Source organism: Mustela nigripes, chromosome 1 (assembly GCF_022355385.1).
Source record: "Mustela nigripes isolate SB6536 chromosome 1, MUSNIG.SB6536, whole genome shotgun sequence".
NCBI classification, from domain to species: Eukaryota; Metazoa; Chordata; class Mammalia; order Carnivora; family Mustelidae; genus Mustela; species Mustela nigripes.
Genome location: NC_081557.1, coordinates 36,352,809 through 36,374,915, shown reverse-complemented (window position 1 = coordinate 36,374,915; position 22,107 = coordinate 36,352,809).

Sequence of the window (22,107 nt, the reverse complement as noted above, 5' to 3'; positions counted from 1 at the left end):
CTTCTCTGATGCTCCTTTTTTTCTTTATGTAAAGCTGAGTTACCTCTCTCTAAAGAACTTCTTTTTAACATTTCTTGTAAGGCAGGTCCACTGGTAACAAATATTCTAAATTATTATTATTATTATTATTATTATTTTTGGTCTGAAAAAGTATTTGTTTCTCCTTCCTTTTGGAGAATAATGTTGCAAGGTACAAAATTTTAGGTGGCAGAATTTTTTCTTTCTCAACATTTTAGGTATTTCATTCCATTCTCTTCTTGCTTACATGGTTTCTGAGGAGGAGTCAGTTGTAATTCTTATCTTGGTTTCTTTTTTTCCTCTGGCTTCTTTCAGAATTTTTTCTTTACCTTTGATTTTCTGTAGTTTGTAAAGGATATGCTTTGGTTCACGTGGCTTTTGGTTTTGTTTTGTTTTATCCTGCTTGGTGTTTTCTGGGATTCCTGGATCTGTGGTTTGGTATCTAACTTTAATTTGGGAAAATTCGCAGTTATTACAGTTTCAGATATTTCTTCTGTTCCTTTCTCTGCTTTTTCTCCTTCTGATACTCTCATTACGCATATGTTACACCCTTCGTAGCTGTTCCACATCCCTTGGATATTCTCTTTTGTTTTTTCCAGGCTTTGTTTTCTTTCCTTTTTAGTTTTGGAGGTTTCTGTTCACATATCCTTGAGTTCAGAGATCCTTTAGTCATGTTCAGTCTACTGATAAGTTTATCAAATGTGTTCTTCATTTTGTTAACAGCATTTTTGATCTCTAGCATTTCCTTTTGATTCTTTCTTAGGATTTTTGCCTCTCTGCTTACATTGCACATCTATTCTTGTATGCCATCTACTTTATCTATTAGAGCAACCATTAGAATATTAATCGTAGTGGTTTTAAATTTCTGGTCTGATAATTCCAGTATCCCTGTCATGTCTGTTTATGATGTTTGGTCAGTCTACTCATATTGTGTGGGGTTTTTCTTTTTTGCATTTTAGTATGCTTTGCAATTTTTTCTTGATAGTGTGATATGAGGTACTAGGTAAAAACCAATTGCTGTAAATTTAGTAATATGGTGGTGATGTGCAGAGATAAGTGTTTTATAGTCTTATAATTAGGTCTCGGACTTTTTATTCTTCTGAACTGTCAATATCACAAGTGTTTCTTATTTTTTCCCCTCCTCCTTAGTGGGAGAGGATGGCTAGAATAAAAGGCTAAAACTGACTGTTGTTGGGCATTTCTCTTCCTTTTAGTCAGTTAGGCTCTGATAATACCCCAGCAGGTTAGGCTCTGGTTCAGTTGTTTTTCCTGAGGGCATCCTTATTAAGAAAAACAGAATGATCTGGTATATTTAAAAATGGATCTTATCCCTTTCTGTTGCCAGAAATGCAAGGGGATTTTTCACCAATATTTACTCTAAGAACCTAGTCAAGCTCCTGAAGGTAAATGACACAAAATTGCACCTTCCCCATGACTAGGTCTGCCTTGAGTTTTTAATACTCAGAGTTGTCCATATGGTGCCTCCAGCAATTCCTCAATTATGGTTCAGGTTTTCCTCACCTGACACAGATTCCCAAGGTAGTTTCCTTTGCTAAGTCTCTGTGACTCTCTAAGTTTAACCATCTGTCTTTCCAATTTTGGAGGGAACTCTTTTCCCTGTGTCCTCACTTGTCTTATGGATCCTAGAAGAGATGTTGATTTTTCAGTCTGTTTAGCTTTTTACTTGTTACAGTAGAGGTGGAATTTTCAAGCTCCTTATATGCTGAACCAGAAACTGGAAGTGACAATCAATAACTTTTAAACATGTAAAGATTCTAAGTATTTAAGCATAATCATAGTATATATACAATAACAAAGCAATGGCTTTGATGTATGCTTCTAAAACAAATAGAGCTATATTTTTATGAAGAAAGCTCCATATTACATAATTGAGAGTAAAAATCTACTCTTTGAACCTTGTGAAAAAAATTATATAAACTAAAAAGGAAAATGATATAAACTAGAGGTTGACAAACTGTGGTTCATGGGCCAAATTCACCTGCTGCTTGTTTCCTTATGGTCTGTGAGCTACTTTTATTTATTTATTTTTTCATTTTTGAATAGCTGAAAAAAATCAAAAGATGAATGATATTTTGTGACACATGAAAATTATATGCAATTCAGATTGTAGTGTCTATAAATAAAGTTTTATTGAAACACATAACACCACTTACATATTGTGTATGGCTGCCTTCACTCTACAATGACAGAGAGTTGAGAAATTTGGCAGACATTTTATAGCAGAGTCTAAAATATTTACTATCTGCCCTTTGCAGTAAATATCTTCTGGTCCCTTAAATAGACTAATAAGGAAATAATGCCACAGTTATCCTCGGTAAGGCCGGCAGCCAGTATCACTGGGTCAGGTTCTGTTTGCTCGTCTACTCATAACATGCAGAGTTGTCATTTGACTGTGGATGCTGACTGCAATCAGAGGAGACAGTCAGAGAAAAACATTCAGCCTAATCCCATATAACACTCCATTCTTATCTTAATATGCATTTCCTTTGAAAACAATATGGTTCTTGTAAATTGTTGACTTGTTTTCCAGAAAGAAAACTGTCATCAAATGGGGAATTACATTTTGAAAGCCTAGGTAAAAGAGGATTTTTTTTTTTTTTTTTGGAATGAAAACTATTTTATTACCTATTTTCTTCATTATAAAAACATGCATTTAGTGTAAAAAGCTATAAAAACACAGAGAAACATAATATGAAAGTAAAAACCACCTAAAATCCCATCTCCCAGAGATACACAATTTGACCTCCACTTATTCTGTGGCTTAAGAGAAAGAGCTGATGCTTCTTTTTCAGCCTGCCAAAGGCTACCTGATGCTGTTCTGGTGGCAGCTGAGGAAACTCCTGCAAGGTAGAAGTGGCAGGTGGCCCACTTCCCTACCCCAAAGGGAAGCCCCTTTTAATTTTAAAAAATTTTTATTTATTTATTTATTTATGTTTTGCCCATTGACTCTTTGCAGGTACTTAAGGGTCAGGTCAGCTTAACTTTATGAGACTCCAGCCACTGAGGTTCAGGTGGGAAGTCAGTAAATCTGGCTGCTGGGTAGATCTCAGGTAGTTCAGTTTATATCAGGGACCAAATGGGGAAAATGCTCTACAGAAAGCATTTCTTTTGGGGCACCTGGGTGGCTCAGTGGGTTAAAGCCATTGCCTTCAGCTCAGGTCATGATCCCAGGGTCCTGGGATCAAGCCCCACATCAGGCTCTCTGCTCAGCAGGGGGCCTGCTTCTCTTCCTCTCTCTCTCTCTGCCTAATTGTGATCTCTGTCTGTCAAATAAATAAATAAATCTTTAAAAAAAAAAGAAGATAGCATTTCTTTCTTTTTTTTTTTTTAATTTCTTTTCAGCATAACAGTATTCATTGTTTTTGCACCACACCCAGTGCTCCATGCAATCCGTGACCTCTATAATACCCACCACCTGGTTCCCTCAGCCTCCCACCCCGGGCCCCTTCAAAACCCTCAGATTGTTTTTCAGAGTTCATAGCCTCTCATGGTTCACCTCCCCTTCCAATTTCCCTCAACTCCCTTCTCCTCTCCATCTCCCCTTGTCCTCCATGCTATTTGTTATGCTCCACAAATAAGTGAAACCATATGATAATTGACTCTCTCTGCTTGACTTATTTCACTCAGCATAATCTCTTCCAGTCCCATCCATGTTGCTACAAAAGTTGGGTATTCATCCTTTCTGATGGAGGTGTAATACTCCATAGTGTATATGGACCACATCTTCCTTATCCATTCGTCTGTTGAAGGGCATGTTGATTCTTTCCATAGTTTGGCAACCGTGGCCATTGCTGCTATAAACATTGGGGTATAGATGGCCCTTCTTTTCACTACATCTATATCTTTGGGGTAAATACCCAGTAGTGCAATTGCAGGGTCATAGGGAAGCTCTATTTTTAATTTCTTGTGGAATCTCCACACTGTTTTCCAATTAGCATTCCCACCACCAGTGTAAGAGGGTTCCCCTTTCTCCACATCCTCTCTAACACATGTTGTTTCCTGTCTTGCTAATTTTGGTCATTCTAACTGGTGTAAGGTGGTATCTCAATGTGGTTTTAATTTGAATCTCCCTGAGGGCTAGTGATGATGAACATTTTTTCATGTGTCTGATAGCCATTTGTATGTCTTCATTGGAGAAGTGTCAGGATTTCATATGCATTTATTCATTCAACCATTTGATCAACCCGTTAGTGAATAGGAAGCTTATTATTTTTTCCTATTGCTGTTGTAGCAAATTACAATAATTTTAATGGCGTAAAATTACACATATTTATTCTTTTCTAGTTTTTGTGGTCAGAAGCCTAAAATCAAGGTAGTGGAAGGGCTATGTTTCCTCTGGAGGCTTCAGGAGACAATCTGCTTCCTTGTTTTTTCTAGTTTCTAGAGTTTGAGTATATTCTTTGTCTTGTGGTCTCTTCCTCCATCTTCAACAAGCATCACTCCAACACTTGGTTCCAGGGTCAGATCTGTTTTTTCACTTTTTCTCAACATCTTGCTTTCCTCTTATAAGGATCCTTATGATTACAATGGGCCAACCCAGATAACCCAGGATAATTTCCCTACCTTAAGAACTTTAATTTAATCACGCCCACAAAGTCCCTTTTCCCATTTAAGATAACATATTCATAGTATTCTTAGGTTCTGAAGAATAGGATGTTGATATTTTGGGGAGGCCTTTTATTATGTCTACCACAGTATATGAGCACTTGCTTTGTTTCTAATATTTAATTGGGCTCTGGGAAATCAAAGATGAATGACACCTCTCTGCCCTCCAATAGCTGAATTCCAGGCCGGGGGAAAGAGCATGAGCAAAGGCACAGAAGAATGGAGTGCTGGCATATGAGAAATGGTGATCAATTTAGCATTTGGGGAATCCTGTATATTAGTTAGTGCTCTTTGGATAAAGCCTTAGATGCCAACTCGATTGGCCTTAAACAAAAATGATTTTCTTAAAAGGATGTAGGATGAAAAATGGAACCTAAGGCCAAGAGAGCAGTCAGGCCTCAGGAAAGTCTGGACCAGGAACTGAAAAGCAGATAGAAACCCAGAGAGATTCTTTCCATGTGCCTGCTCCAGGTTTCCAGTCCATGTGGCTAAAATGACCGCAGCACATCTCCTGAACTTTGCTTTTTGAAAAAAAAAAAAAATGCAGTCACCTCTTCGCACTATATTTGTTTCTCAGGAAAGAGTCCAGTTTACTGTTGACTCCTGGTCCAATTCACTCTGACCTTGGTGGTATTACTTAGTGATGATACAGGGGAATCTGTGAGAAGTCTTCATGTGGAGAGTTTGAATATCATATTGCGCTACCACATAATGATTTTTTCTTTTCATGGGGATGTGGGTCCTTAATTTATTATTGTTATTCTTAGATTATGGAGGGCCTAAAGTCGTAGGATAAACATCATATTGTAAAATATCTGATTGCCCTGAGAAAAAATAAAGAACATATTTGGATTCTATTCATTTGTTTAGGAATTTTGCTAGTTCACCCTGTTGAATATATGCCTCTCTTTAATTCAGTGGTTCCTAACCTTCATTACAGAGCTGCCCAGGGAAATTTTTATAAAATATTTATGCCCAGGTTCTACTCCGGACCATCCGAATCAGAATCTGAGGTGGTAGAAGACACCTGTGTTTTTAAAAAATGAGTACATGTGCAACTGGTCAAGTTGATTAAGGTGTGTACTTTAGTTAATAGTATTGTACTGATGTCAGTTGCCTGGTTTGGTCATTGGAGGAAGCTGGTGAAGGGTGTAAGGGAACTCTCTATATTGTTTTTGCAATTTCTTTTATTATTTTTATTATCATTATGTTCAATTAGCCAACATATAGTATGTCATTAATTTTTGATGTAGTGTTCAACGATTCATTAGGTGTCTATAACATCCAGGAGGGCACATGTTGTGATGTCTTTGTAACTTCTTATAAGTCTCAAATTATTTAAAAATAAAAAGTAAAATAAAGAATATGAACAAGAAAATCCCCAAATAATCTTACCCTTCTCCAAATAGTTATCAATTGGACAATTTATTTTTGAAAGTACTAAAAACAACAAAATATGCCCTAGGTGATTCTGAGGCAGATTGAGAATGGTTGCCTTAATATATTTAGGGGAAGTGAGTACCTTTGTGTAAGATCAAATTGGATTCGCCTAATGAGAACTTCAACCAAACAAGGTTTTGATGGGATTAAATTTAGGAGAGTTTATGGGTAGAATTTATCTTCTGTTTCCAATCTCAGAGAATGTAATAAAAGGTCAGAGCACCTCTTTGACCGTACTGTAGAAATGACTCAGAAATTTCCTACAGAGGCTTGGCTTCTGGCTTCAGACACTCCACCCAATGTTATTTGTCCCCAGTATGAATGAGCAATCTAGTTTGGGGTTCAGGCTGCCTGAATAATTGATACTTTCTGCCTCCAGGCACTGTGGAATGCTAGGAAGGTGATACAGAAGTATTATTGGACATTATATTTAATATGGAATAAAAGGGCACATGAAACCTTCTGCCCTGTTGTTGTTTTTTTCCTTTTAGTGTCCTGAGATTTCTGGACAATTTAACAAACCAAAGTGTATTCAGGCCCAGAAAAGAGGAAAAGTTCTTGATCTGGGCAAATCCTTAAATAGAGGGAAACTTTATGGGTGAAAAAAAACATTGAAGGAAGTTACTTTGATCTTATAATAAATTTCACTTCTGATTGAGCTGTGGGTATTGGGGAAGTTTATGTTTTATATTAGATTTGAGACTGTAGAAGCCAAAAAATAGGTATAATTATTTAAGTGCATTTGTCAGGAATCTTTTTATTTAAAAGTGACTAACTGGGAAGTTACCGCCTTCAGGTATGGCTGGATCCAAGATTGAAGCTGTCATTGGATTGACTCTATTTCTATATATGACTTGGCTTTCTTCTATGTTAGCTCCTTTCACAGCAGATTTTTCCCAGTATGGTTGCAAAGATATGCCAGTGGTCCTAGGATACATTCTTCTTTCAGCCAATGATCCCCAGATGGAAAGAGCACTACTTTCCCAGTGGCTCCAGGGACACTCCCAGGCATGGCTTTCATTGTACTGGTTAAGTTACAAGCCCATCTCTGAAGCAATCACATATTTAAAAAGGATGGGAATCTCCTATTGGTTAGGCCTATGTTATATGCTTACTGCACAACCAAGATGTGAGGTCACTTTTCCAAATTATATGTAGACTGAACATGGAGCAGAGATGAGTCTCCAAAGAGCTACTGGTCAAATAGAAGACGATGATAACCACTGGATGAAGATCATTGGTGGGGACTGGCTGCAGCAGTAGACATCACCAAGTGAATGCCAAAGGGATGGTGGTGGATATCGTGTGGTGACTATTATTTGTGTCTCGTTTGTGAACATGCATGAGAAACACTGCAACCCAGAGTGGCAGCAATACCAGACATTGTTGAAAACAAGGGTGGGTGTTGATTAACAGATAAAGTATCTATAAAGCATGAGTTATAGGGTGAAATCATAAATGAAAATCAAAGTGGGAATTCAAAGTCAGACCTTGTACAGTAGGGCTTACAAGGGAATTAATTTGTATTAAAAAGCTTCATTTTTTACTATTAGCCTCTCTTGCAAAGTTTCTTTTATACTGTATATACTGCTCTTTGAGAATCTGAAGGCTGATTTCTTATGGCGGAGAGGGACAAGTAGTGGGGGAAGACAAGGAGGGAGTGTGGAGGGGAGCTGGAGAGAGGAGAAGAGAAATGGTGTGTATTTATCTCAGTTTAAATGTTAGATGTATAAATTTTTATGAATGAATGTTACACAGCAATAGAAAGTTTAAACATGTTAGTCTTTGGTTTATTGGTTCATCCTTAACAGTTTCCCCATGAATAGTCCATAGGCCAAAAGGTTTCTGCAATTTGAAAAACTTCCCCAAATAAGCACCCTGTGCCACTGCTGTTGACATGAGGATGGGATAAAATGAAGGGATTCTTGAGAGCTGAATCATTGAGGGGTATGGAACTACAATTTCCGAATTTCCAAAAAGGATGACAACAGCTTGTGTACCATATGTTGTTGGAATAACTTAGAAAACTTTAGGAATGTTCAAAAATGAAACAGAACTAAACAGAACAACAACAAAAAAGAAAGCTTTGGGGATTTTCAAAAATTGGGAGTTGTCTTTTGAGATAGATGGAGAGACTATGGCAACCTTTTCTTCAGATCAATTACAGATTCAAGGTTTTAAAGATGGCTCAACCAACTCTTTCTAGCTCCATTTGTTTTGCTTTCTTGGGCACTGGCTTTACCCCTAAAATATTTTCAACCTTTTTTAGGGGTCTTTTCAAACAGTTCCAGATGAATAGATGGGGGGAGAAACCTATTTTCTGGAAAGATTTCCTATTAATTAGTAGTACTGGCTTAACTCTTGGATTTAGTGGTTCCTTTTGAGTACCTATCCAGATGACTACTTCTATAATGTTTTAAACCTTTGGTTGATTTAAGAAGCACCTGCCTTTGGTAAAAAGAGAAACAGAATGGAGGGATAAGAGTTCCCTTCTTGGAATTAACCATCTACTAGATATACATCTATAGAAAGTTAATTAATGTATTTTAGCCTGGATATTTCAAATTGTAAAGTAGATAATCTACTGCAGAGACTTTGAACATTAAAGTAGGTAAAGAAGAGTACCAAGTGCCTGGCAAATTTTAGGAAACAAACATGGACAAAAATCTGTCATGGGACCATAAGAACAATAATCTCACATTTCAGCTATAGCACAGATATCCACAGCTCTATCTGTGGTCTGGAATTTTTGATGGATTTCCATAGAGCCAGTGATTTACTACCTGACACCCCTGAGAGTAGGAAGCTCAAAGAGGCTTTCAGGAAATATATCCACCACAGGAATTTTACTAGCCTGTACATTGCCCCGAAACTATTTAATCAGGGTTAAGGATGATGGGCCATCCATCTGAATATAAATACATACTTCTTTTTAAAAACCCTGGAGACAAATTACCAATTATGACCTATAAATGAACCCAGAGTATTTATGCTTCTTCTTGGAAGATATCCAAGGTGTCATTAAAGAAACTTATTGGTGGATTTAAGCATTACCCTCCCCCAACTCACCATGCCAAGGTATAGTGGTTAAGAATTGATCTGTTTGTTCCAAATGGGCCAGCAAAAAATACTTCAAAAACAACTCTGGGAAAGTAACACTGTGTGTTATCTTATTGCAAATGGCATTTGTCTTAGTCTGTTCAGGTTGCCATAACAAAATAGCATAGACTGAGTGGTTTAAATAATAGAAGGTTGTTTCTCACAGTCCTGGAGGCTAGGAAGTCCAAGATCAGGATCCTAGCAAGGTAGGTTTTATTCTGATGCCTCTTCTCTTGGCTGGTAGCAACTGCTATCTTGCTGAGTGCTCACATGACCTCTTCTTTGTGTTGGAGAGAAAGCGCTGTTTTTCTTTTCATAAGGATTCTAATCCCATGATAGGGGCTCTTCCCTTATGACCTTATCCAAAACTAATTACTTCTCTAAGGCCCCCCCTCCAAATACTTTATATCGTATTGGAGCTCACGGCTTCAATATATGAATTTGGGGGGAACACATTCAGTCTCTGACTGATGGTATTAACCTGTCTTTTGGGAGAAGGGAACATAATATTTACAATAAAGAAATATTTGCAAAAAACAAATATTTGCATAAGTAAACATAAATTCTGCAATCCGTTTGAGGTTGTGTTTTGTAGGATTCTCCTATGTAAGTCTATAAGAAGGAAAACTGGAAAATAAAAATTTATCACTATTGGTTCAGCATTATCCAAGGAGTAAAATGACCATATCTAGCAGAGGATTCTGATCAAAGAAGTAACCTTTGTTGTGGGGCAGGATCTTACCAGGATTTGTCAGTGATGAAATGAAATATCCCTGCTGGCTATCAAATTTCTTGCACCTCAGTTTTTTTCTGCTAAGCAAGAGCCTAATAATTTAGCTCCTCAGGTATCTTAATGAGGAAGATCAATCTCTAGAAAATGACATAAAATTTTGGTCCTTGGAAAGAGAAAAGCATTATAAATTATATACACCAGACTTGAGTGAGTTAAATTCATGGTGGTGATTATGGGTGGGGGGTGGTCAACTCCCCAAGACTGGCCAACTCTCAGTGCACTGAAAAAAAAAAATTGAGTTTCTACACTTCAAAGCTTAGAATGTGAGCTTGGATATGGAGAGCTGATCAAGATACTGACTATAGTGATACCTTGCTTGAATTTGCCAGCCTGTATATCCGTCGATACACTCAGTTGTCCATCTTCTCACTTGCCAAGTCTGGACAGGCATGTCAGTTGCCACCTGCCAACTCTTGTGTCATCTTCCTACACACAACAGTTTACTTCTCTGGCCACACCTACAGAACAGCCCTGCCCCATGAATAGAATGTTTGGCAGCATACATGGTAACTGTGCCAGAATGCTCCAGGACATAAAACAGAATTGTATTTTCAGGATCTTTCATAATTTCTTCTTTCATAACATCCCACCACCTCAAAACATCTGCATGGAAGCCTCATCTTGTTGGGACACATTTCATACCAAAAATCAGTGAAGATTTTTAGAACCTTTAAGAAAGTTTGAATATGGTTGTGCATTCCTCCTTTGAGTGGAAGTTTAGACATAATACAGTTGCATACAACACTGAACTCAACAGGGTCTGTCTCTCCAAGCCTAGTTAGCACCTGAAGGTAGAAACCATGTTTTGGGAAAATACTCTGGCTGGAAACTTTGAGATAAGTTAAACAGAAGTTGTTTTCATTCATTCATATTGCAGATTAGACATCATGGGAATCCTCGGGCCACTAGCCCATTGAATGGGGACATTTTTGATTCACTCTTTTTGTGAATCTCTTTGGAATTTTTCCTATTCTGTTAACAGAATCTTGCTGTAGATAATGGTTTCTGTAATTCTTCAGAGTACAAGTTCCATAGAACTTCATGGAATAATATAATCCTTTAACTTTAAAAGGACCTTTGTCCTTAGAACAGCTGTCTCTATGAATATTTCATAGGTGAATGTTTATCAGAAACACTTTTCAAATTCTCTTTTTATTTTAAACAACTTCACTGGTTCTCCTTTGTTACTAGATTTATGTATTTTGTTTTCCTTAAAACTCTTGCCAGTGACCATCTTTCAGACATTCTAGAGATTTATAGATATAGCACCCTTAAATTTTTTCTAAGTAGAGGTGTCAATGGTGTTCTGCCCATGTATTACTGGTTTAAAATGATACAAAAAGAATAATTCTTTGAATAATGGAATAGTGAAGTACTTGAAATGCAAAAAGAGAATTTAGGAACACATTTTCCAAAGAGACAAAAATTAGGGTGCCCAGAATATCCTAAAATATAAGCATATTGGCTGAAGACCCAGATCTCAGGTTGCTCATTAAACTCTCCCCAAAATGTCAAGCCAGAGTTCATCTTGGTGCTATCTGGTGATAAATGTCCATTCCTTTGGGCACTAGAGCATCCTCTGAATACTTCTGTATTTCTATTGAGCAAGCTTTTCTTTTCCTTTTTTTTTTTTTTAAAGATTATTTATTTATTTATTTGACAGAGATCACAAGTAGGCAGAGAGGCAGGCAGAGAGGGGGTGGGAAGCAGGCTCCCTGCTGAGCAGAGAGCTCAATGTGGAGCTCTATCCCAGGACCCTGGGATCATGACCTGAGTCGAAGGCAGAGGCTTAACCCATTTAGCCACCCAGGCGCCCCTGAGCAAGTTTTTCAATAGATATATACAAATCATTGATCTAAATGCTCACGCAGTCTTAGATATACAACTACAAATTTCTTTCCAGCTCAGTGTCAATTGATCAGTACACTTTAGGTTTTTTTTTTTTTTAAATATATATAACCAGTTGTCCTTCTGACATTCCAAATATCTATTTCTTGTTCACCAGGATTTCATGAGATCCACAGCAGACCCTAAGGTTGCAGAGATAGGAAGCACACATTCTTTAAGTAGGTCACTGAGAATAATGATCGGAGGACAGAGCACAACATGTAAAATGTTGGTTTAATACATGTGTTGTATCCTGGAGGAAAGCATCCACCTTGGCAAAATGGCCCTGAAATGGTGCCTTATCTGAACTTTTAACAGGCTATTCCATCGTTCCATAAACTGGATACTCCTGGAGATGTGTATGTAGGAGACAATTGCACACTTTCTTTGAGAACGTTGTGTGGGGCACAATATCAGTAGATCAGACATTTTTAAGTCCATGAGATGTGGTGCTGAATGGGGAAGGCACACTCATATCCATATTATGTCTCAATTGTAGTAAGGACAGATAGCTGCCACCTTGAGGGTATATGGAATATTCTCAAGTCCCTAAAATAGGTTAACCCCATAAGATTATACCAGTCAAATGAAATAGTCACCTGATAATCTCAATACCAAATATCCTGTTGTTCTGCCTTCCAGTTAGCCACAGGTAGAAAAAAGTCTCAGTAATTGTGAATGCCTCTATACCAGGGGTCATAGCCACCCAGCTTACTATATCCACGGGGTCTCTGTTGCCCTCAAATCAGTGAATAATCCAACTCCAAATCCTGTTGGGAGGATTGTTTTCCCAGGGCCATGGGGGCTGTCCTAGCATAGGTTTCTTAGAAAACAGGATCTGAGACAAAACTTTCCATCCTGACACTTTATTTTATTTTTTAAAAGATTTTATTTAATTACTTGAGAGAGAGAGAGAGAGAGAGAGAGAGAGAGAATGAGCATGGGGAGTGGAAGGGGAGGAGCAGGAGGGGCATCGGGAGAGGGAGAAGCAGACTCCCCCGCTGGGCAGCGAGCCCATTGCGGCACTCCATCCCAGGACCCTGAGATCATGACTTTAGCCAAAGGCAAATGCTTACCTGACTGACCCATTTAGGTGCACCTCCATCCTAACATTTTAGAGGAGAGTTTCATCCCTGGAAAGTAAAAGTGAAGGAAAAAGAGAGGTGAGGCAGGGAAAAGAGGAAGGACAATCCAGGGATGTGTTACTGAGCAGACCACCACCTCATGGACAACAAACCTGTCAACGGCTTGGCCTCAGGGATGTCTTCAGAGACACCAGATAAGCTTTTACTGCACTTTCAAACTGTCCATGGTGTGGGCATTGGACCAGGGTTGAGGAGGAAGAGGGAAAGAAAGGTACATATATTGGCTCCCTCCTGTCTTGTCTTCTACTGGCTAAGTCCATTCTAAAAGGGCCTCACTTCCTCTGCATGTGTGGGTTATGCTGTCTCACCACTCCAAGCAGCTGTTGGTCTTTTACTGGTCCCCCTTCCCAATCAGTCCTATGTCTGGGGCCACTTGATGTACGCACGTGTGTGTGTGTGTGTGTGTGTGTGTGTGTGTGTGTGTGGTGGGAGTTAGCGAAGCTTTGGTAATGTGCTTTGTGACCATGGGAACTGTGTGAAGCCTACTGCTTGGTTGGGGTGGAAGTGGGCACAGGGCGTGCCAAGTAGGTGTGCCTGCAAGAATCTGGGGTAATGCTTTCACTGAGTCTCGTGTAAGTGCATTCACAAAAGCGGTATCTGCCCCAGGCCTATACCCCACTACATTCTTATCTGACTGGAAAAGTCTGCGGGAGTAATTAGGAATACATTTCCAGCACGAATTCTTGTAAAACATTTATACTCCTTGCTTTCTCTAGGGCACCCAGCAAAGTGCCTGCCACATAAAAGGCTCTGGGCAATTTGGCTTGAGAAGCCTTATAGTTCTTTTGAAGCCATCTCCAGTGACTGATGGACCCAGTGGAAAAATTACCTCACTGGTTTATGGAGTCAGTGTCTCACACGGTGTACATATTAGGCAAGAAAATGAAAAGAAAGATACACTTTTTTGGACATTTACTTACCTGGTGCATTTCTATGACTTAAATCTCTACCTACTGAATGATTTTTTTTTATCCTTTCTTGAACAAGTTTACTATTTTTTTCTTTGAACATACAGGAATTTAAGTCATGTTTTCTCATTAGGGTATTTCTTACACCCTTTTGTAAAAATGTAGACCTGTTTATTTTTGGTTTAAAATAAGCAGGAAAACCCACTAGCTCAGGTTACATGTTTAATTGGTACATTTAATATTTAGTTCGTAGGGAAGAATAGAAAATGGCAGAGGGTAGAAGATAGGAGGGGATCCAAGGAGCATTAGAAATACATTGATTGGTGTTTGGAAACAGGGGAAGGTTTTTTGTTCTTTTTTTCTTTTTTAAAACCAAGGAATCCTATATTCCAGCCAATTAAGATATAAGATTTCTTGCCAGCATTAATGAATTAGTTCTCTCAGTCAGTATTTCAAGTGCTTGAACTCTCATTTTGTGAAATTCAACCCACACCAGTAAGTTGTAACCTTTGAGAATTCATATATCAATAGAACAAATAAAAATAATCAGCCATTGGGATGGTTTCAACTGTGCTAATCATCTGCAATAACTCATATTAAATAAAGATCTTCAGTGTTCTTTCAGAGGAGAGGATATGTATGGATATGGAAGGGGATGGCTGCCTAGTCTACTCCATTAGACAACTGGTTCTACTTCATTCAGGTATTACTCATTAACAACAATTTGAAAGGTCCTTAAAAACATACTTTTTAAAGATTTTGTTTATTTATTTGGTAGAGAGAAAGAGAGAGCTCAAGCAGGGGGAGCAGCAGAGGGAGAGGGAGAGGTACTGAGCAGGGAGCCCAGTGAGGGGCTCCATCCCAGGACCCCGGGATCATGACTTGTGCCAAAGGCAGATGCTTAACTGACTGAGTCACCCAGGGATCCCTAAAAGTATTTTCATAATAAAGACAACAAATTTGCCTTTGGCAAGGATGAACTATATGGAAACAGAAGCTATTGAGAATTTACTTACATGTTTATTATATATGTGCTTTATGATATATGCTATATGTAGTTTATATTATAAACAATATATGTTGTATATATTTCCAATATTGTCTTATGTTACAAATACTACAAATGCAGACAGATCACTGCACTTCTGCAGTGTGTATTGGGGCCATCTACCAATATTTTCTCACTAAGGCATTAGTGAAGCCCATAACCAGAATTGTGAGAATTGCTGACTCTTTCTAGTCCTTTCTTATTTCACTAACCAGGTTAGGAATCTCTCTCTCTCTCTCTTTTTAAAAAGATTTTATTTATTTATTTCAAAGAGAGAAAGAGATAGCGAGAGAGAGCACAAGCAGTGGGGAGAGAAAGAAGCAGGCTCCCTGCCAAGCAGGGAGTCGTGTGTGGGGCTCCATCCCAGAACCTTTGGGTCATGACCTGAGTTGAAGGCAGACATTTAGCCAACTGAGCCACCCAGACATCCCAGGTTAGAAATCTCTATTCCATGTTCTACAACTTAGTCTGATCCCCCTAAACTGCCTACTTCTTGGTACTATTGATAGCCCACTTGTTACTAAGAACTCTCACCCTGTCTTCAGTTACCCAAAGTTCCATCCCTGATACAGAGAGTTTATCAGCAACAAATGTATGCAATACAGGACACAGGGATTCAGTTACCCTTCCTTCAGTGCCTGGCAAATGCCCTTAGCTATGTGTCACCACATAGGCATTGTTTCTGTAATTAACCTATTCAATTATCTATCTGTCTTATATTTTTCAGCTTCATTGAGGAATAATCAACAAATATAAGTATTAGTTATTGAGAGTGTACAGCATGGTGTTTTGAGATACATAGACTTGGGAAGGGATTTCCACATCTAGTTCATTAACACACACACCACTTCTCAGATTTCTAGATTTATTTATTTTCCCTGGGGTGCGTGTTGAGAACTCAGTACATATTTATTGAGTGCCCACTGTGTGTCTGAGGTTGTGATAAGTGCTGGGAATACAGAGGAGAGTAAGATGTTCCTGGGCCCTGCCTCCCGAACCTTACACTTTAACAGGTGTTATGGTCACTGAAATGAGCAGGCACAGTAGGTGAATGCAGGGGTAGGGAAACTACAAGGGTGCCTTTAAATAACGGGAGTGGGGCATCATGAAGGGACAGCTGATATGTGGAGGGACAGCCAATATGTGAAGGAAGAATATGTGTGGTTAGCTGGGTGTGGAACATTTGATAGTTCACAGAGACTTAAGTGATTAAAGAAAGTTGTGTCAAATGTTGCTTGATAGACTTCCCTACAATGAACATTTGTCCTTGCCTCTTAAAGATTTTTTCTTTATTTATCTGACAGAGATCACAAGTAGGCAGAGAGGCAGGCAGAGAGAGAGGAGGAAGCAGGCTCCCTGCAGCGCAGAGAGCCCGATGTGGGGCTCGATCCCAGGACCCTGGGATCATGACCTGAGCCAAAGGCAGAGGCTTAACCCACTGAGCCACCCAGGCGCCCCTTGTCCTTGCCTCTTAATAAAACTCAGGTTAAGTGTTGGGCTTCAAGTCAGATGAGTCTAGGTTTGAATCCTAGCTCTCCCAGTGATTATTCAGGGTGTTAGTTGTGGATGACAAAACTCTCTTTTACCTACCGAAGCAGAAAGTGTTAGTGGAGGTTATGTAGCTTAGAGGAGTTTTAGAGAGCCCAAAGAACCAAGCCTGGTTTCTACACAGCTGAGAACACAGCAGCTTGGAGAAACAATGAAGCACATCATAGGACTATTTTAGGGGAGTCCCACTGCTTCTGCTGCTGCTGCAGTTACGACACTGGGGACCAGAAACTGAACTTTCCACACAGCTGCTCTGGAAGAAACACTTGAAGAGACCACAATGTCTGTGCATGGAGGCTCTTGCTAGTAGTCCCTTCTGCCTCCAGATGTTGCTTGTGAGAACCCAGGCTACACATGGGAGACCAGTTTCAAGGGGGTCTAGGAAATGTAGTGTCTAATTTTCCAATCTCTATGATACTGGTGTTATACCAGAAGTAAGTTGGAGGGAGTAAGGGAGTATTGAATGAGCCAGTTTTCTTTATTTGTCGCATGCACTTACTAGCCATGTGACTTTGGGGAAATTGCTTAATCTTTTTTTTTTTTTTTTGAAAATTGCTTAATCTTTCTGAGCCTCAGTTTTCTTGTCTGTAAAACGGAATCAGTCATGGGACATAGTTCATATGGTTGTTGTAAAGATTTACACAGTGGGTAATAAATGCTAACTGTTAGCTTAGATGTATGAAATTGTGAAATAAATGTGGTCTTCATTGTTATTATCATTATTATAAGTGGTCCTACTTTAAAGTAACTGTGTGCCCCAGGAAATGATGAAGTCAGGTTGTCCTCAGGCTTTGCTGTTGAACTACCAGTTTTGTATTGAGCACACACATTACTTTACCAAGCCCAGGGACTTAGGTGCATTTCTGGTAGACAGAATAGTTGAAATTGGGAGTGGAACAGGGAAGGGTAAGCAAGACTTAACAAAACTCTAAAAACCCCTGACTGCTTGTTTGGTGCTCTACAATTCAATCAGCAGCTTTTTAGTCTTTTGGGTTTTATTCTTGAGTTCTTTAAGAATTGCAACAAAGCCACTGTTGGACGCTGTCTTATATTTCCTGTTTGCCTATTTTAATTACAAATCCTCTCTGGTAGAACAGCCTCACTGTGGCAGAATATATCTTTTTAAAAAATTTTTTAATTTGTTTTTTAAATTTCTTTTCAGTGTTCCAGAATTCATTGTTTATGCACCATACCCAGTGCTCCATGCAATACACACCCTCCATAATAGTATCTCTCCTACCACCTTAGAGGACTTGGAATTGTCATAGTCCTCAAACTACTGGCCAGCTGCTTAGCCCCCATTTGGGTCCTTTTAGATCCTTTCCCCGCAGACCACCATTTTATTAATTTTATTTTATTACTTTTTTTTTTTTTTTTTTTTTTTTGCTAATAGTTAAAACTAGGAACCAGTGTTTCAGGATCCTCTAGCACCAAGTTAGTACTCTGCTTACTTCTCTTATGACCCTACACAGTACTGAATTCCTATGTTGATACTCACTGATTAGCTCTGTCTCCTCCATCATGAGGACACAGCTCTGATGCTGCAATTTCAACTTTACCTTCATGCGGGTGGGGGAGGTTGGCTCCAGTTCCACCAATTTTCTGGTTGGGTGTTGGGGTGTGATCCATACTCTGGTACTTGAAATATTTCAGACTCTTGAGTGGTCCCTCCCTTTATGGATTCCTCATCACTGGTTTCACCAATGAGATCTGGTAGTCAGTGGCAATTACTTCTGGAATTAAAGCTCTGGGGCAGTGTCCTTTCTGACTAGGCTAGACAATCTACCTTTCCTCTGCCCATCTCTCTCTTTAGCCTGTATTTCCCCAGTCTCTGTATCCCCAGAGTTCTCAACAGGGAGCCATAGAGATTATGACCAAAGTGAAATCTTTATGAGCACTGTGTTACAAGTCCTATAAAAATGAGAATGGAAACAGGACAGCTACCTTTGGAGGAAAGGGCCAGCAAGCATAGCTGAGAAGATCTTTATTTGCGTCATTGATCTGCCCAGTCAGCCATGGCGACATTGTTGTTCAGAATTTGATGTACGAGGCAATTTGCATATACAGCATCCTGCTATCTTTCATTTTCAAAAAGGCTTTATTTTTATCCCCCAAATATCCTTCCATTTACTTATCCTAAGGAGCCCTGCTTCTTTGGCAGTTTTCCTCTGGCTGCATTAGTTGGAAATCTCTCTGAGCACCCCTCCTCCATTGCTGATCTCTGTCTGACTGACAGCATCTAAGAGATGACCTCTCTCCGGGAATAAGCAGAGGGATTTCTCAGGAATAACTAAAAGTCTTTCAGAAAACAGAGGCTTCTTCCAGCCTCTCATAATTTTCCTCTAAGTGCCCAGCAAAGAGAAATAACTCATAGAAATCTCTCTCCTTGCATTTGCCCTTTGAGGGCTTCAAATCATTTTCTGTCCATTATTTAGGGCTATTCAGGCAAAACAGTAACTTAGAAATGTCACCTTTTCATGGAAGGGTTTTGTCTTTAATATGCAGAGTAGATGGAAGCCTATGGAAATGTGAGCATGGTGTAAGAGGATTTTACATTGCAGTGTGAATGATGACAACATTTTTAATCGAGAAGAGCACTGCTGTGCATGAGCCAAGAGACTCTGGCTGTTGGGAACTATTTCCTCCAGGACTCATCCCACTAGTCCGTCATCAGGTGAGAGTGTTTCTTGGGCTGAATGCCAGTTCTTGGATGGCTGAAACACTAGCCTGGAGGACTCTGTCCACTTGCCCCACAGGGCTCTCTGTACACAGTGTCACCCAGAGTGACTCACATAGAAAGCTGTTACCTCATTTTGTTGACTTCCATTGTGTGAATTGAAGGTTGAGTTTAGTGAAAGAGAGGAAAATCAAGACCAGAAATGAAGAGACTAACTGACAATCTCAATTACCAAATAACACGTGAGAATACTGAAACTCTTAATAAAGAATATAAGGTGAGAGCTTTGCCCTCTACGGGATTTCCTTTTTGCAACAAGGTACTTGTGAGTCACTGCTGAGCTAGGGGCAGGCATGGTGAGTCCAAGGGAGCTGATGCAATGGCATGAAGATTTTTCAGTGAACAACTCCCAATGGGATCTCACAGGAGAGAAGGATGGGGATGACTCCCATTTCTACTGAATGGAAGACAATAACCTTGAGAAATTTCTCCATTGAAGGCTGCCCTGATACTGGTAAAGCCGCGGATGTGAGCTGAGCTCTGCCAACCCCTTTTGCGCCCCTTTATAAGATAGAGTCAGTTCAAACTCTGATTTCATGCCTCATTATTTCTAAGTTTCAGTTTTTGTATGTACTGTCTTTTGATTTCTAACCTTAGAGGTTAGATAATTAAAAACTAGTCTTTTGATTCTTCCTCCTGTGAAATCTGAAATAAAGCTCAAACTCTTACTTGATTTCCTAAAAAAAAGACCCAGTTCAACAAAACAGAAAATAATTATAATCAATTTTATAAAAAGATGTAGGGCAAAGGAGAAGTCATGTCACCATTTTCCAGAAAAATAAATTAAATTTTTATATTGGGGATTTTGTTTTCATTAGTTTTTGTCCTTCATTTCATTCCCTAACTACCAGGAAATGTTTCTTACAACCTCTTCACCCCTGTGAGTTCTCAAGCCTCAATTATCTCCTCTTTCTCTTTCACACATCTCTTCCAGACTCCCCTAAAGGAAATTCATTTTTGAGGGGTGCCTGAGTGACTCAGTGGGTTAGGCCTCTGCTTTCGGCTCAGGTCATGGTCTCAGGCTCCTGGGATCGAGCCCCACATTGGGCTCTCTGCTCAGTGCAGAGCCTATTTCCCCCCCATCTCTCTGCCTGCTGTTCTGCCTACTTGTGATCTCTCTCTCTCTCTGTCAAATAAATAAATAACATTTTTTAATTTTTTACTTTATTTTTTTAAAGATTTTACTTATTTATTTGACAGACAGAGATCACAAGTAGGCAGAGAGGCAGGCCAAGAGAGAGGAAGGGAAGCAGGCTCCCTGCTAAGAAGAGAGCCCGATTCGGGGCTCGATCCCAGAACCCTGGGATCATGACCTGAGCTGAAGGCAGAGGCTTTACCCATTGAGCCACCCAGGCATCACCTAAATAAAATATTTTTTAAAAAGGAACTTCATTTTTTTAATCTCTCTGGTGTACAGAACAAGTGCAGTTTTTCCCAAGTCCAGATCACAACATTAGATATCCAAATACCTCAATGATCTAGCAAGACAGTGGTAATCATGAATAAACAAAATAAATAAACGAACAAGCAAAAAATGTTGTTATACTACTATTTTTAATTTTAACAAAATATGTTGGGTGACTACTGTGTGCCAGGCACTGGTCTAAGCACTATGGACAGAAATTTGTGTCGAATTTTTATCTTCTCAGGATTAGAACCTGGTTTCAATTGGAATATCACATTTGTTGCCCGTGGGTCAAGACTTTGGGTAAATTCTAACTTCTATACCCGGTAGTTCATTTATTCATTCAGTTGTGGAAAATAGACATCATCTCTGACCCATGCCATCTACCCTTTGTGGAGAAGTAGGCATCCTAGGAGAGATGGGGCTCTGGTCTTGGGACTGGAGGCACCCTCTCTGAAAAGTTCTAAGATACTGTCATGGTCTTCAAATACACTGAAGAGATAAAAAGAGATGACTGAAGGAATGTGATGGTGTATAAATGAGTGAATTTGGCCCCCAAAAGCCTTCCTTAGTAATTATGTCTGGGTACCTGGAGAGAGAGTTGGGTCTGCCTAGAGTTTGCTCTGCTTTGCATGCCTGTTTGCATTGGTGGAGATCAGGAGACCATTTATCAGGAGCGTTATGCTTCTCCATAAATATCTATAATTGCTATGAAAGAGGCAAATAAATATAAATATTTAAAGTGTGAGCTCTGGAGTCAGACTGTCTATGCTTAAATCCTACTCTTAAGCTTATTTGATGTGATACTGGGCTAGTATATAACTTCTCAATACTTGGTTTTCTCAAATAGAAAGCAAGGATAACAGTATCTACTTGAAAGAGTTGTTGTGAGGTGTGATAGTAGATTTTATGTGTCATCTTGACTAGACCACATGGTGCCCAGAAATTTGTCAGGCATTATTTCTGATGTATCTGTGGGGGTATTCCTGGATAAGATTAATATTTGAATTGGTAGACTGAAAAAAGCAGATTACCTTCCCCAGTGTGGGTGGTCCTCATCTCATACACTCAATCCTGAATATGATAAAAAAAAAAAAAAAACGAGTAAGAAATAATTCTTTCTCTTCCTGGCTGTTTTTAAGCTGGGACGTCAGTCTTTTCCTGCCTTCAGACTTGGGTTTAGACTGGAACTATGCTATCTACTCTCCTGAGTCTCCAGCTTGCTGACTACAGATCTTAACCTACTTAGATTCCATAATCATGGGAACCAATTCCTTACAGTAAATACATATATATTCCCTATTGATTTTGTTTCTCTGGAGAACACAGACTATTACATAAGGATTATGTAAAATGATCAAAGTAGAGCCCTTGGCACACTGCTATGTTTTACAGAGTCAGCATTCATACACTTCCATAATTCTTCAGGTGTTTTGCTTTTTGTTTTTTTAAG